The sequence below is a fragment of the Tupaia chinensis genome, unplaced genomic scaffold (genome assembly GCF_000334495.1).
Source record: "Tupaia chinensis unplaced genomic scaffold, TupChi_1.0 Scaffold000604_1, whole genome shotgun sequence".
Taxonomy (NCBI): domain Eukaryota; kingdom Metazoa; phylum Chordata; class Mammalia; order Scandentia; family Tupaiidae; genus Tupaia; species Tupaia belangeri.
The window spans coordinates 3,115,927-3,131,703 of NW_006160122.1; the positions used below are offsets into that span (position 1 = coordinate 3,115,927).

Sequence of the window (15,777 nt, forward strand, 5' to 3'; positions counted from 1 at the left end):
ATCCTGGTTATGAATCTGGGTGTGCCCTGTTTCGCCAGTGTCATCCGTGTCGTGAAGAAGCTGGGTGTGCCCTTGTTCACCGGTGTCATCCGTGTCGTGAAGAAGCTGGGTGTGCCCTTGTTCACCGGTGTCATACATGCTGTGAAGAAGCTGGGTGTGCCCTTGTTCCCTGGGTGTCGTACGTGTTGTGAAGAAGCTGGGTGTGCCCTTGTTCACCGGTGTCATGCGTGTCTGCTCTCTGTGCACTCAGGCCAGCCTTTGCACTTGCCGTTCTGCTGCCCGGTGAGCAGAAAGAACAATGGGAAATAGAAACCTTTAGAGGCTGTGATTTCTCACACAGGTTCGCCACCAGGAGTACATTTGAGGCATCATGAGGAAGGGCTTCCCCCTTCTTGTCTTTGAGGCCAGGCGTTGGGCCGCAGGTGCACAGCAGGTTTCCTGGACGAGCCTCGCTCCTCGTTCAGGTTGAGCAGGGCCTCCATGCTGGCCGCTTCTGTCTGGAAGACCTAGATATTCTCCTGTGAAACCAGAACAAGGAGGTCCTGTAGACCCCTCCGTTCGATATTTTTTGTCTCAGGGAAAGCAAGCTTAGGCTTCCTCTTGAGCACATGTGAAAACCCGGGGAAGATGGGGCCCGGTGTGGAGCTGAAAGACTGCCAATTTCCACAGAAGTCCTTACCTCTGCCTTTCAGTGATTACAAAGGCAGTATCAGCCCATCTCTGTGTTTTACCAGCAGGTCACCTGCCTGAGAGTCCCTGCAGGAAAGAGCAAACGAGGTCAGCATTGTCTCTCTGCCCATGGGGGAGGTAGGCCTAGGTATCCTGGTTATGCTGCAGCCAAGATAAGAGGAGTAGCTACCCTCCGCCCCCAGGCACCACCCCTACCTTGTGCTGACCCTTGGCCAGCTTGGCCTTTTCGTTCCTTCCAGTAGAACTGGGGTTAAAGGAAGTAGCGAATGCCCTAGAGTAGGATTTCACAATTTCCACCCTACTGACCTTCGGAGCTGGGTAGTTCTTTGTCCTGTGAATTATGTCTGACCCGTAACTACGAGACAGTGGTACTATCAGCTTGACAACCACAAATATTTACTGACATTGCCAATGTCCCTGGGAAGGCGGAGTCCCTCTCAGGTAGAACCCGCTGCGCTTGAAGACAGCTGCCACCTCTGTGTGCGCAGTTCAGGACTCAGACGGAATAGGTCCCAGCTGGTTACGTTGGATATTTATAAGCAAGTGTCCTGCTTGTCATCTGATTATGACTGTTTCAGTGCAAAACCACTTCTGGGGACAGCAGATGGTGTAGTGGTCAAGGCACTGGGCTCCCACATTGCCGACCGCGGATCAAGTCCCAGACGTGGCGATTTGCTCTCCCTCTTTCTTCTCTCTCTGGTGATCACACGTGCTGCATAGAAAATAAGAACAACAAAGGGCAACAACCACTGCTTAGCCTTCTTTTAGGCCAGGCTCTGGAGTCCTCATTCTTGCTGGTGCTGATCTGTGCCTGGTTTAAAAGCTAGTCACTTTTCCTGGCATCTGGAATTTGCACAGTTGTTGGTACAGGTGTTTGGTTGATGATGCGTTTCTGCAGAGGAACTTCCTTTGTGGAAATACTAATACCTCAGGGAGCTTCCTCGTCCTGTGCCTTTAAGGGGAGACTACAGTCTGTCAGTTGTTTTCCAAGCAGACCGAGTTTGGCTGCTAGTATTTATAACCCGCATGTGGTCACTCCCACCTCCCCCACCCCCAAGAATTCCAATGCTGTGTAATAATCCTGTCCATCCCCACCATAGCAACTGGGTGGGGAGAAGGTGAAGGAGCCTTTAAGGCCAATAAATTTGCTTTATGTTGAACTTTTTTCCAGCTCTGTTTTGAAGTATCATCTTAGTATTTTAAATATCATCATCAAAAGCAAAATCTCAAGTTTGCAGCTGTTCTGTCATCTTAAAGAAACCTCATACCTCCACAAACACAGTAAAATCAAATGGAAGGTTGTCAAAAAGGCATCGACAGCGGGACCAGCAGTTAGTGTAATGGCTATGTCGCTGGACTCCCATGTAGTCGACCACGGTTTGCATCCCGGACCCGGTGGCTTAAAACTCACGCTGGGCGTGTGTGTGTGCGCGTGCCCAAGATCCCGAGAGGAGAATGGAGGAGAAGGGATTGTGGCGTGGCCATCCCCCCTGGGGGCTGATTTCTCGCTTTCTGTCTGTCTGGCGAGCGCATGTACCCTATAGCAAAAAAAAAAAAAAAAGGCATCGATAAATTTTACAAAAATCCACCTCGAAATTTTGATACCACAGGGTGATTTGTTTTTTTGTTGGTTTTAATTTACCATGGGGAGTATGTGCACTCAGCAGAGACCGAGAGGAGGGAAAGTGAGAAGTCGCCCTCCGGGGATGATGGCCATGCCACAGTTCCTTCTCCTCTATTCTCTTGGGACCTTGGGTGGGCACACATGAACACTTTGCCTGACGTGGTTTTCAAGCCACTGGATCCAGGGCTCAAACTGTGCAGTTGGCCTTATGCGATCCAGCTGCTTTAACTTCCGTGCCCCCTGCTAGCTCCACAAGGGAAGGTTTTATTTATTTATGTAGAAGCATACATTTATTTATTTGTTGCGATTTTCAAACCTCTGGATCTGGGACTCAAACCACGGTTGGCAGTGTGGGAGTCCAGCATCCTAACATACCACCTGCTGGCCACATGGAGAGATTTTAAAAGCAACAAACAAATATATCCTCAACCAAAGAAAAGGACTGAGCAGTTTGAATTGAATGTACCAAAATTCCTCATATACAGTATCAGCATGTAGCAGTTACAATTAAGATTCTTTATATGATTTTGTACAAAAAGGAAGAAAAATCTGTTTCCAGGAAAACTGGAATGTCCCCTCTACAGAAGGTGTGTTTATTGTTGAATGTGTGATCACTGTCCACAGTTGAGATCTGCACAGACTTGCAGAACAGGGCTATTCGTCCTGTGTCTAGGGATGAATGTTAACTGGTCTCAGCCTGAGCTCGGTCCTGGGCACTTTCAGGCTAGCTGGCTGGCACCTAAGCCGTAAGCACTGGGCCTCTAGGAAGTGTGCTGAGTTGCTCTGGTGGGCCCATTATTGTTGGAGTTGGTTGGTGACCAGGAATAAAAACGAGTCCCGCAGGGAGTCATATCAGGTCACTGCACCAAAGCATCCTTGTACCAAAGGGCCGTCTCCTGCCGGATGGATTTTTCCAAGTCTCAGCTGTCCCAGTGAGAAAAGCCTAGCCGTGGGGAGAATGCGCTGCCCTCCCCACCCGTTCTTTGCCTCCACCAGATATGAGTCTGCTATTGGCAGTGGAAGGTTTATGGGTTACACTTATTCACTAGGCCTTCACAGACCACTTCCTGCCACTAGTACTGTTACTTTAAATATGGATATTTCAGAACTTTGGGCCACCCAATATTGAGATTAAGAGATCCATGGCGATGGTCCATGGCTCCTCAAGTGGGGCTTCATGTTTCTTTCAGTCCATCCTGACTGTGCCTATCTTTGTGTAGGTGCTGGGGTCTCAGACAGTCTCTCAGTAACAGTGCAGTACATTATGGGAAACAGACACAGGGAATTGCAGTGGTAGTGATGTAGTGAGTGCTAAGTGCAGTGAGAGAGTACTGTATCTAAATAATCTCTGATCAAAAAACACCCTCTGGGGGACCAGCAGTTAGCGTAATGGCTATGTCACTGGATTCCCATGTAGTCGACCGCGGTTCGAGTCCCGGACCCAGTGGCTTAAACTCACGCCGGGCGCGTGTGCGTGCGTGCCCAAGATCCCGAGAGGAGAATGGAGGAGAAGGGACTGCGGCGTGGCCATCCCCCCTACGGGGTGATTTCTCGCTTTCTGTCTCTCTGTCTCTGTCTGTCTGTCTGGCGAGCGCACACACCCTATAGCAAAAACCTCTCCAAAAAAAAAACCCTCTGTAAATCAGGCATTTGGAATCCCAATTTGCAAAGAAGAAAACTGAGGCTTAGCATAACTTGTTCAAGCCACATAGCAAGTAAACCTCAGAGTTGGGATTGGGAAGGTCTGTTTACTAGCAAAGTTAACCCTGTGCCAGTGGTTCTCAACCAGGGACAGTTTGGTCCCCTGAGGGACATTCGACAATGTCCAGAGACATCACTTATTGGCATGACCAGGGAAGCTGCTACCAGCATCTGGAAGGTGCTGGAAAACATCCTGCAACACACAGGACAGCTCCTTGCAATAAAAGAATTATTCAGCCCACCAATCTGATTTTTGCCTTTCTCAGAGTCTATGACAAATCTAACTGCCTGGGGAAGAAGCGTCTGTGGTTTTCCTCTCCTTTTTCAAAAATGAGTTCAGAAATAGTGTTGCTTCTGAGAGCGCCTTACATGAATCTGTTGGGTAAAGTGGGATCTTGGTGAGCTAATTTGAGTCGCGGCTAAGGAATTCTCTCCATGCTTGACCAGTCCCCACCCCACCCTCCACGCAGCTCCTGCTGTGGAAGTTGATCAGCTGTGCATCTCAAGCTGCTTCCTGTGGGGTGTGTGATGGAATGGCAGCAGCCCCTGCACCAGCTGGGAGTACTGATCGCAGTGTGATTTTATCAGTCTGTCTTTTGAGCCTTGCTGTTTGGAACAAAGGACCCTCTGTTAGGAATGCAGAGAGCCAGTGTGATTGGACAACCAGCATGTACGCACATGGTTCCCACGGAATAAAAGACACAAATTATGCTGTAGCCTTCCAAAGCTTGGGCCTCCAAGGTGGATTTCCTGAGCTTCTGTCTGTGTGTACCCTTGTTTCTGTGAGTGCTTATCTTTCCCCCACATTGACGCGGGAGCCATCTGATCTGATGAATTCAATGACGGCACCCTTTAGAACCAGTCTGTTTCTGTGCTTCCAGTCTTTTCCCTCCGGTCTTGGAAACTACACATTGGAGCTCCACTCTTTCTAGTCTTATTTCCTATACTACCCATTGGGCCACCCACTCCACCCACGTACTCCAGACTTTCCCTGTACGGTTCACCTACGCAGTTCTTCCTATACCTGAAGGCACGGCTCAAGTCCCGTCTGTTCTCGAAGCCTTCCTGATCTCCCTAGCCACTACTGGTCCTGATTGAAGTCACTTAATACATATAACTCACTTGACCCCTACAGACCACGAACTTTGGCCTTTTCTGATCACATACATTTGTCTCATCTCTCACCTTACCCAATCCATTTTTGCGTCCCTTAATGTAGTTCATAGATTGCAGTATACGTAGTTGGAGATCACTGGGTGTTTGACTGGGTGGATGAATGCTCTTTGTATTTCATAAGCTCTAGGATCCCAAATGCTATCTACTCTGTTAAGACTTGAAGTATATCCTTGTGTGTCCTGAAGAAAGTCCAGCATTAGCCTGGTTTCCTGACCTGGGCTCTCTTCCTCCTCTACTAGTTTGTGTCTGTTAAGGGAACCCAATCTCATTTCAGTATCTGCCCAAACCAGACAAAACTAAAGACATTTGCTACTTCATATGCACTTGAAGAAAGCTAGATCCTGAGCTAGCATTTTGCAGGTACCCATCACTTTTAGAGTCATTGTCATTTACTCAATTAGTTGACACCTAAAAAGAGTCTTCATGGGGCCAGCAAGTGGTGTGGTGATTAGGGTGCTGGACTTCCACATGGTTGACTATGGTTTGTGTCCCAGACATGGTGGCTTTTTTTTCTCACTTCCCCGCTCTCTCTCTGTCTCTCTGGTGAGCACACATACCCTCTAACAAATTAAATAATAATAATAATAAATGTAAGTAATTCTTTTAAAAAAGGTGGGGGGAGGCTTCATAGCTCTTTCAACTTGGAGTAGTGAAAAAAAATAGAATTAAAATTTGAGTCAAAAATACCCACCTTTGAATCCTGGCATCATTTACTAGCTAAATGACCTTGGGGAAAATTACTTAACCTCTCTGTATCCTATTTACTTGAATTATAAAATGTTAAATCATACCTTTAGGATTTTTATGAGAATCATATAAAGTGATATAGATTAAAACATCAGGTTCGGGGCAAAGCAGATGGCATGGTGGTTGGTGTGCTAGACTCCCACATGACTGACTGTTCTTTGAGTCCTGGACCTGGTGTCTTGCTTACTCACTTTCTCTCTGTCTCTCTCTGGTGAGCACACATGCTCTAGAGCAAATTTTAAAAATAATAATAGCAGTTAAGTTAAATAATTCCCCCCAAAAAAATTTTAAAAAATCATGTTTACATTAGGTGTTCAATGTATAATAATATACTTTTAAAAATCTGTATCCAGGGGCCAACCAGTGGCATGGTGGTTAGAGCAGCTGGCTCCCACATGGCCGACTGTGTGGTCTGAGTCCCAGACTAGTGGCTTGGGGAGCACACCAAGCTTGTGTGCGTGCTTGCATGGTCGAAATCCCAACACCCCAAGAAAAGGACGTAGAGAGGTGTGGTTTTCCCCCAAAAGTGGGGGGGTTGCTTTCTCACTTTCTCTCCCCACCCCTCTTTCTTGCTGGTGAGCACACATTCTATAGCAAATGTTTTTTTAAAAGTTTATCTAGATATACAAATTAGACTTGTGAATCTTTTTACTAAGAACAATGATTTTCTTTGTGCTTAGGGATGGCAGAATTCTTGATCTCAGGCCAGTACTAGATTAGATTAGCTCTTTTTCTTCTTTGAAAGATGAAAATTTTGAAAGTAAAGTAAAATTAGTTTTATTGTAGCAGTGAAACAAGTAGACGGGCAGAGACAGCCTTCCTGAGAAGATTTTGTGAGGAACAAGAGCATGTTTTTAACCCTGGTGTTGCAATACATAGGTTTAAGTCAGGATATCTTAGCACGGGACCAGCAGATGGTGTAATAATTACATCGCTGGACTCCCACGTAGTCAACCTTGGTTCAAGTTTCGGACCCAGAGGCTTAAAACTCACACTGGGCGCATGTGCATGCATGCCCAAGACCCCAAGAGGACAAGAAGGGATTACAGAGTGGCCATCCCCACTGGGGGGTGATTTCTTGCTTTCCGTCTCTCTGGTGAGTGCACATGCCCTATAGCTAAAATCTCTTGCTAAAAAAAAATTATTTATGATTATTTTTTAATTTGACAATACAGAGAGAGAGCAAGTGAGAAAGCAACAAGCCTCTAGATTCAGGAATCAGACTAAGGTTGGCCACATGGGAATCCAGCGCCCCAATCACCACACCACCTACTTGGCCTTATGTTAAGATATCCTGACTTAAACCTGCCAACGTATTGGGACACCAGGGTTAAAAACATGTTCTTTGGGGCCGGCAGGTGGCATGGTGGTTAAGGGTGCTGGACTCCCACATGGCTGACTGTGGTTTCCGTTCTGGATCTGGCGACTTGCTTTCTCACATTCTCTCTCTCTCTCTCTCTCTCTCTCTCTCTCTTTCTCTCTTGCATCCTATCCCTGGACAAATTAAAAATAAAGTCAGATAAAAATTATAAAAATCAAAACAAAAAACCGTGCTCTTTACTCATTCCTCACAAAATCTGCTCAAGAAGTCTGTTTCTGCCCATCCACTTGCTGCACTGCTACCATCAAACTAATTTTACTTTACCTTCATAATTTTCATCTTTCAAAAAAGAAAAAGAGCTAATCTAATCTAGTACTGGCCTCAGATCAAGTGTCTATCATCCCTAAGCACAAAGGAAATCATTGTTCTTAGTAAAAAGATTCACAATAGTCTAATTTGTATATCTAGATAAACTTTTCTTTTACACTTGCCTTAGAGATATGTGCTCACTAGCAAGAAAAATCTTGGGACCAGCAGATGGCATAATGGTTACTGGACTCCCATGTAGTCGACTGCAGTTCAAGTCCCAGACCCAGAGGCTTAAAACTCATGGGCGCGTGTGCGTGCTTGCCCAAGATCCTGGGAGGAGAATGAACAAGAAGGGATTATGGCGTTGCCATCCCCCTGGGGAGTGATTTCTTGCTTTCTGTCTCTGTCTGATGAGCACACGTAGCCTATAGCAAAAATCTCTCTCTTAAAAAAAAAAAAAGAGGGGCTGGTAGGTGGCATGGTGGTCAAGGGTGCTGGACTCCCACATGGCCGACTGCGGATCAAGTCCCAGACCTGGTGACTTGCTTCCTCACTTTCCCACTCTCTCATTGTCCTTCTCTGGTCAAATTAAAATAAATTAATTAATTAAATAAAGTTCAATAAAATAATTATTTTTAAAAAAGATATCTTAACACATCTTTAAATATATTTCGTTTACACGTTCATGGATATAGACACATTTATTCATTAATTTACTCACTAACAAGTCCTACAGAATTCCCATGGCCAGCACATTTTTTTTGTGACTATTTTGGCTTACCTTACATGATCTACAAATCAATATTGTTTTCAAATCATTAACCAGAATTAACCAGAAGACATTGCCAGCTCCATGACTTCCCCAGACACTCAGTTACCCATCAGATCAGCTTTAATGATCTCGAGGTCCTTGGCCTAATTAGTTTTTATTATAAAGCCATGTTATCTTTCTCAGTTGCCATACAGTGGCAACTACCAACTCAGCATCTTTAGGAGACACACCTCTTAATATTAATTAATCTTTAATTAAAACATTAAGGTGTAAGGGAAAAATCTATCGGTGTAGTTTCAGAGACAAGCAGCTTAAAAACATATATAAATAATCTGAGATGTTACACAGAAAACCATTAGTTCCTTACAGTTTCAGCAAATTCATTTCTAATACTTCGTCGTGTGTGTACGTATAGGAGTCAGGGGAAGAAGATAAGAACTGAAAGAAATTGGAGTTACATTACATTTTCTCCAGTTTGAATTCATTGCAGCCATTCAGGTGAACCATTTAATATTATCCCTGTCATCTTGCAAGTTATTCCCAAAGGACAGGCGCTGGTTTTGGTCTAATTCTTTAAACTCAAGTCTAAGGATTTTTTTGGTGATCAATGATAACTGCTTTAGTAACGAAAGAGTTTTCAGAAATCTCTTTTCTCTGTATTATTATTTTTTAAATTTGCTATAAGATGTGTGCACTCGCCAGAGAGAAATGAGAGAGGGAAAGTGAGAAACCACCCCTCAGTGGAGTTGGCCGCTCCACGATCCTGTCTCCATTCTTCTTTTGGGATTTTGGGCACTCACTCACATATATAAACCCAGTGTGTTTTTCAAACTGCTGAGTCTGGGACTCAAACCACACCATCAGCCATGTGGGATCCAGCCACCTTAACCATCATGCCACCTGCCAGCCCTCTCTATGTTTTATTTATTCTGTCTTCTTTTCTAATATTTGAGAGGGGCCCCTCTTCCTTGGAGGTTCAACCCAGGGATTCATTTGATGGAAATATCAGTAGCAAAGCCCCACCTAGAACTGGAAAGCCTGCTTAACTCTCAATCACAAGGGAACACCTCCCTGGAAATTGCAGGCTGGGCTGGGGGGTAGGTAATCCTTGACCTCCTAGTAGCACTGTTTGCTTTTCTTTCAAAGTACTTATGCAAGTGAATAGGAATGAATGTCTACCTCGGCCTAGTAGAATGTGAGCCTCTTACCATATCTCACCCCATCATTGTCATTTCATACCTGGCATGGTTCAGGACACACAGTAGATCCCAGTAAATATTAGTCAAATGGGTGAAGCCAAGAGAATCAAGGGTACAACCCTGTGAACTTATATTTCTCAAGTGGACAGGTTCAAGAGCCTAAGGAGACAAAGAAGGACTGGCTAGAAAAGTAATATCAGGATATGCATAGCCTCCTGAAAGCTCAAAAAACAGTGGTTCCTTTTTGTTGTTGTTTTCTTTATCTTTTTTCTTTTTCTTTTTCTTTTTTTTTTTTTAAGTTTTTTCTAGGGCACATGCACTGACCAGAAAGAGAGAGAAAGTAAGAAATCACATACACACACACACACACACCCTGGAGGATGGCCACACTAAAATCCCTTCTCTATTCTCCTCTTGGGATTTTTGGCACAAAAACACGCATGCACACATGCACTTGCATCTGCTGTTTTTTTCAAGCTTCCAGATCTGGGACTTGAGCCACAGAGTCCACCATGTGGAATCCAGTGCTTTAACCATCTTGCCACCTACTGGCCCCCAAAACAGTTTTAAGAAGGGAAGACCAATACTTTGTTTCACATTGCTTATTCTTAACCTCCTGTAAGCTGATCCAACACCCATCACTGTGTTGAAACTATGCTGATGCTTCTCTTAAAATTTGCCTTATCCAGTGCACTGTCTTCCTCTTTCCTTATGCTGCATTTAACATCATATTGTCTTAAAGCCTTCTTGTCCATTTACTTTCCTGTGGAGAGCCGCCAATCTGAGCAAACATGGTGACCTTTAGACACATGCAGAAACGTGGTTTCATAAGTTGTCATTTGCACAGCAATGAAAGCAATTTGTGTGCGAATACAGTAGCTGCCGGAAACTACAGAGCAGTATCTGTCTAAGGAAGCCATATATGTTTATCAGAATTCTTCGCCCCAAAAGATTAGAGAAACTACGAGGTACCATTCGTTTTTCATCTTCAGCCAATCAACATACAAAACCAACTGGCCAAGCATTCTATTTCCTCTTTCCCCATTTTCTGCCCTTTAAAAGAATAAACCTGGTACTGGCTTGTGTTTGTGGCTATTACCATCAGAGAAGTTGGGTGCACCCGATCCTCACTTCTCTATACTTGCACGTCTTTATGTGTTTATTTTTATGTTTGTTTCTAATCCACAGCCCCTTCCCCTCAGAAAAATGTATTCTGCCAAGTGAGTCTCAGCCAAGTGGCGTCCAAATGTGTGGCCTGAGTGCACTTTCCTGACGCTGTACTCTGCTCGTTCTCTTCTCTGCCTGCTATTCTACTTTTCTTCTTTGGCTTGTCTTCCTACCTCTTCAATGTGTGGTTCTTGAAATTCCGTCATCTGTTCTCTTCTCTCTCTGCACTCCATCTCTGGGTGACCAGCCTCTCAATGTCCTCTGGAAGAAGGCTTCCAAATCTATGTCTCTGCCCCAAATTTGAATTTCTTGTGTGAGGGCCCTTCTAGTCACCTTGGCCAGGGTAGTTTTTCAGTACTTCACATCCACAATGCTCTGAACTGAATGAATTCAAATATGGTTTTGTAGTACTACTTAGTGGTTTGATAGTACTACTCTGCCTTCAGTAATCCAAGGGTAGTCTGTAGCACTGTCTTTTCTTTATTTTACCCCCTAACTTCTCCCTTATGTCCAGTCAATTGTGAAGTCCAGATATTTTGCTTCTGCAGTTTCTCCTGTGTCCCTCTTTCTCATTATCATGTGCTGTTTTGGCCACATGAGTTCACCACCGCAGGCTTTCTTTATTCATATATTAGAGACTTGGATTTTTTTTCTTTTGTTTTTGCTATAGAGCATATGGGCTTATCAGAGACAGACAGACAGAAATGAGAAAGCACTGCCAGGGGGATGGCTACACCACAATCCCTTCTCCATTCTCCTCTTGGGATTTTGTTCACACATGCACACGTGCCTGGTATGTTTTCAAGCCACCAGGTCCAGGACTCGAGCTGCATAGTTGGCCATGTGGGATCCAGTGCCTTACCCACCATGTCACCTAGCTGGCCAAAATTTGGATTTTTTAAAATGAGATAATATGAGATGAATGGCAATTGGATGTTAAGTTTTATTTATTTTTAGTCATGATAGCACATGCATGTGTAGGAGAGAGAAGGTAACCTCCAGTGGGCCTGGTCACATCACAGTGCTTTTTGCTCCAGTCCTCTACCCCTTGAGAGCCTGGGTATGTGCAGGAGCCCTTTATGATGCTGATGGGGCTGGGATTCAAACGCCAGTAGACCATGTAGGAACTGACTTCTGTACGGTACCTAATCCCTGCACCATGGGGCTGACCCTCAATAACTAAATCTTGATGGTAGTATTGATTTTTGGAATAAGGCATAACTTCCTTGGTTGTCATTCAAGAGCCCTGATGAACTGACTTGAGCTACTTTCCATTCTGACCTGTCATATTTCCCTCTTTAAGCCATGTGTAATTAGAATTTGCTTCTTTAGAGAACTATATTTTCCTATTTATAGCTCTCCATTTAGAAATACTTGGCTTTGGGGCCAGCAGGTGGTGTGATAGTTAAGGCACTGAACTCCCACTTGGCCAACTGCAGTTCAAATCCCAGAACATGTGCCTTGAAAATCATGCTGGGTACATGTGTTTGCATGCCCAAAATCCTGAGAGAATGGAGCAGAAGGGATTGTGGCATAGCCATTTCCCCTGGGGGGCTTGATTTCTCACGCTCCCTCTCTCTCTGTCTCTTTGGCAAGGCACACACCCTATGGCAAAAACCTAAAAACAAAACAAAAAAACTTGGCTCTGTGCATTTCTTGTATATTCAAATCCTAATGAGTAGATGTGATTCCCTCCATAAAGCCCTACCCCAGTTCCGCCAGCTTCCTTCTTCCTACCCCTCTGTCAGGCCCGTTCCAATTTGCAAAGACGCGTGTTTTTGTCACTGCCATTGTCTTGGTGACCGTTAGTCTAAAATAGGAATCAATAGTGTCTCTTTGGAAAGTCTACAATCAGGAAAGGACTTACAGGGATATCGAGATTGCCTGCAAAATATGTGACAAGTTTTCTGATGTGTTCAGGAATCCATGAGATGGTAAGCAGCATTGAGATCCTTGGTATCCCATTTAAAACAAGCTGCACAGCATGCTATATTGTTTTACAAGCCACTCCATAACCATCTTTATAATAATAAAAGCACCAAAGGATGATAATGACTGGTGCCCAACAGGTACAGGCAAATGCTGTAGTGTTTCTACCTGACACTAAATAATGCTTGGTGAAAGCTGGAGATCCTGAGATGAAAGGCTTTTCGTAGGTTTAAAATGAGCAAGATCCAACCAGTATCCCCTTCTACTCAGAATTAATCCTCCAGGAGAGCACCTATCAAGGCAGAAGAAAAGGCATTAAAGAATCTAAGGAAGGTGTGAGGTCTCCAGATTGTCCTAGAGGGCTGCAGTTTAGGTCTGGGGCAGATAAAAGCCGAGTGCCAGGTCCAAAACTTTCAAAGGGAGCTGTGTTAGGGTGTGAGGAGACTCCACCCAGCTGTCTTTAATTAAGGAGACAGCAGGGAGAAGCAAAAAGGGCCAGGAGTCTTCTTTCTTTCTTCTAAATTCACTGAAGGAAACTCTGACACCAAGTTCAGTTCTTGGGAATTTCAAATAAGTAGAGAATTCTTTGAACTCTGTATTCAACTAACTGGAAAGTAATTTGAAATTTAACCTCAGCACATACATTTGTGGTTGCAGGGTTGAGGATAGCATCTGAAAAGGTTCTCTGGAGCTCCCCATATTCCCCTCCCTCCCTCCCTCCCTGTTTTGTTTTGTTTTGTTTTTGTTTTTGCCATAGGGCACATACATATGCCAGAAAGAGACAGAGAGAAAGTAAAACGTCATCCCCTGTGGGGTTTAGGGTTAGGATGGCCATGGCCATGCCATAATCCCTTCTCCTCTTGGGATTAAGGCACTCATGCATGATTTTCAAGCCACCAGGTCCAGAACTCTAATCGCTATTGGCTATGTGGGAGTCCAGCTCCTTAACCGCCATGCCACCTGCTGGCCCATATTTTTCTTTGAAAAAGTTGACACACAGTATGAGAAATGAACAAATGCTTTTTTGTCAGAGCTGTCAGGGCAACAAGAGGCTTGAAGCTGTATCAGGTATTTATTTCAGTCACTGAGATGGCTGTTGGCAGAGGTTCACATACCAAAACTAAAGAGAAACTCACCAACAGATTAAAAAAAGAGAGAGACATGGAGAAAAGAGACTCTATGCTTCCGCTCTTGATTTCTTTATTCTTTAAAATAAAAAAATATGTTAGAGGGCATGTGCTCACCAGAGAGAAACAGAGACAGACAGAGAAAGAGAGAAGGAAAGCAAAAAAGCATGTCCCCCTTTTGGGGACATGGCCATGCCACAATCCCTTCTCATCTATTTCTCCTCTTGGGATTTTGGGCATGCATGCACATATGCCCAGCATGCCTTTTTCTTTCTTTTAAGAATTACGTATTTTTATTTATTATTATTATTTTTTAATTTGCTATAGAGCATGTGTGGTCGCCAGAGAGAGAGAGAGAGAAAGTGGGAAAGTAAACTTCCAGGACCAGGACTTGAACCACAGTCAGCCATGTGGGAGTACCTTAACCACCATGCCGCCTGCAAGCCCCATTGGATTGTGTTTTTCAAGCCACCAGGTCTGGGACTCAAACTTGCAGTCAGCCACGTGGACTCCATCTGCCTTACCACTATGCTACTGGCTGGCCCACTTGATTTCTGTTTAAATACATACTGATTGTTAAAAAAAAAGAAAGAAAGAAAAAATTCAGAAAACATTCTTTGGATTTATGTGGGTTTGGGGAGGATTGTTGTGTGACTATAGGTAATCATTTGTATAGACCGTGTTTAAACTTTCAGGGGTTTCTCTGTAATATTTTCCTTGTGCCTTAATTAGAGAGTGTGATCAAAGCTGGTAACTAATTTGAATCTGAACTTCATCATTGCTGGAAAGTTCCATTTATTTATTTATATGGAGTGTTCATGAGAGTGGTAAGAATAAAGTAGGTAGGTGTGGGGAGGGTTGAATTAAGAAAAGGCTGAACTGGTTGGCACCTGACATGGTGAGGACATAGGAAAGGAATTTCTGGCCATGAAGTTTGTGATTCCACATCTAGATCATTCTTTATAGAATAACCACCCACCCCTAGTCCAGAGCCAGAATTCCTCAGATTCTTCCAACCTGAGGGGCCCTGGCATGCTAAACAGTCTGTTATGATATCTGAACACTTAAGTGAATGTATTTGGCCAGAGAAATATGCTAGTGAAATTGATCTCGCCTTCCATGGGTTTCTCCAGTTGTGCTGAATAATTAAAGGAAAAGTAAGACCTGGATTCCCTGACCTGTTAAATATCAGATCGGTAAGCAGATCAGTCCTTAGTCTAGTGCATCAGTTAGAAGGTACTTAAAAACCCATCCTGTACAAACGGTAGAGGATTTGTAAATCTGTTTTCCCAAGCCAAGTGATTGCTTGAATTTCTGCTCAAACACCTTCAGGGACAGAAAAGTAGTCACCACTTCAGGGAACACCCTATTCTTCGAACAGCCGTGAGAAAGTTCTTTGTTGGTTTGAAATCTGCCCTTGGATCTTAGTGTGCCAGCTTAAGGAGACATGCAGAACGAGTTTCCTTCCTCCATGTCCCAGCCCTTCAGAAGCTTCAGCTCATCACATCTCCTGGGCCATTCTCTAGGTCAAGCATTCTTGGTTCTTTCTACTGTTTATTCCTCCTAGGACAGGGTTTCTAGTGTCTTGTACTCCAAGACCCAGTAGAACACAGATTCTAGGGCTGCTCCTTTCAAAGTTTTAGAGGAAAGGACATGATCACTAAAATGGCTGTCCGGATACAATCTGTTCTGCCTCTCCCCACCCCCTTTCAGAGGAGTGAGTCTTTTGGGTTTGAGTGGGTAGAATCGATCAGCAGCCTCTTTTGAAGTGAGAAATGAAGTGTAAACCATTTTGCCAGCAAAAGGTTTTAGTTGCTTAATTCTGATCACAGGCTTCAGCCCACACCTCATTTGTGCCAAGGACCTTTCTGGCTCCCTAAGTAAGCCTAGGGCTTATTAGCTCAGGGTTTCACTGCCAGATCTCCAGACACCAGCGATTGGCTTCACTCACTTTGTGTAAAGGATAGAAATAACTTTTCCATAAGTTTTACCATCTATATTGACCGCATGCCCAG

General features: G+C 44.2%; 1 protein-coding gene and 1 long non-coding RNA gene across 8 annotated transcripts in view; one reads left to right on the top strand and one right to left on the bottom strand.

The window, feature by feature from the left end:
• Positions 1-15,777, top strand: part of MACF1 (microtubule actin crosslinking factor 1) — a 278,797-nt gene that overhangs the window by 182,654 nt on the left and 80,366 nt on the right. The gene's annotated exons all lie outside the window — the stretch shown is intronic.
• Positions 18-1,354, bottom strand: LOC106735994 (uncharacterized). The gene is made up of 3 exons (XR_001371138.2): positions 997-1,354; positions 680-756; positions 18-518 (listed from the first exon to the last, which is right to left on the bottom strand). It is a non-coding gene; the product is annotated as an uncharacterized LOC106735994 (long non-coding RNA).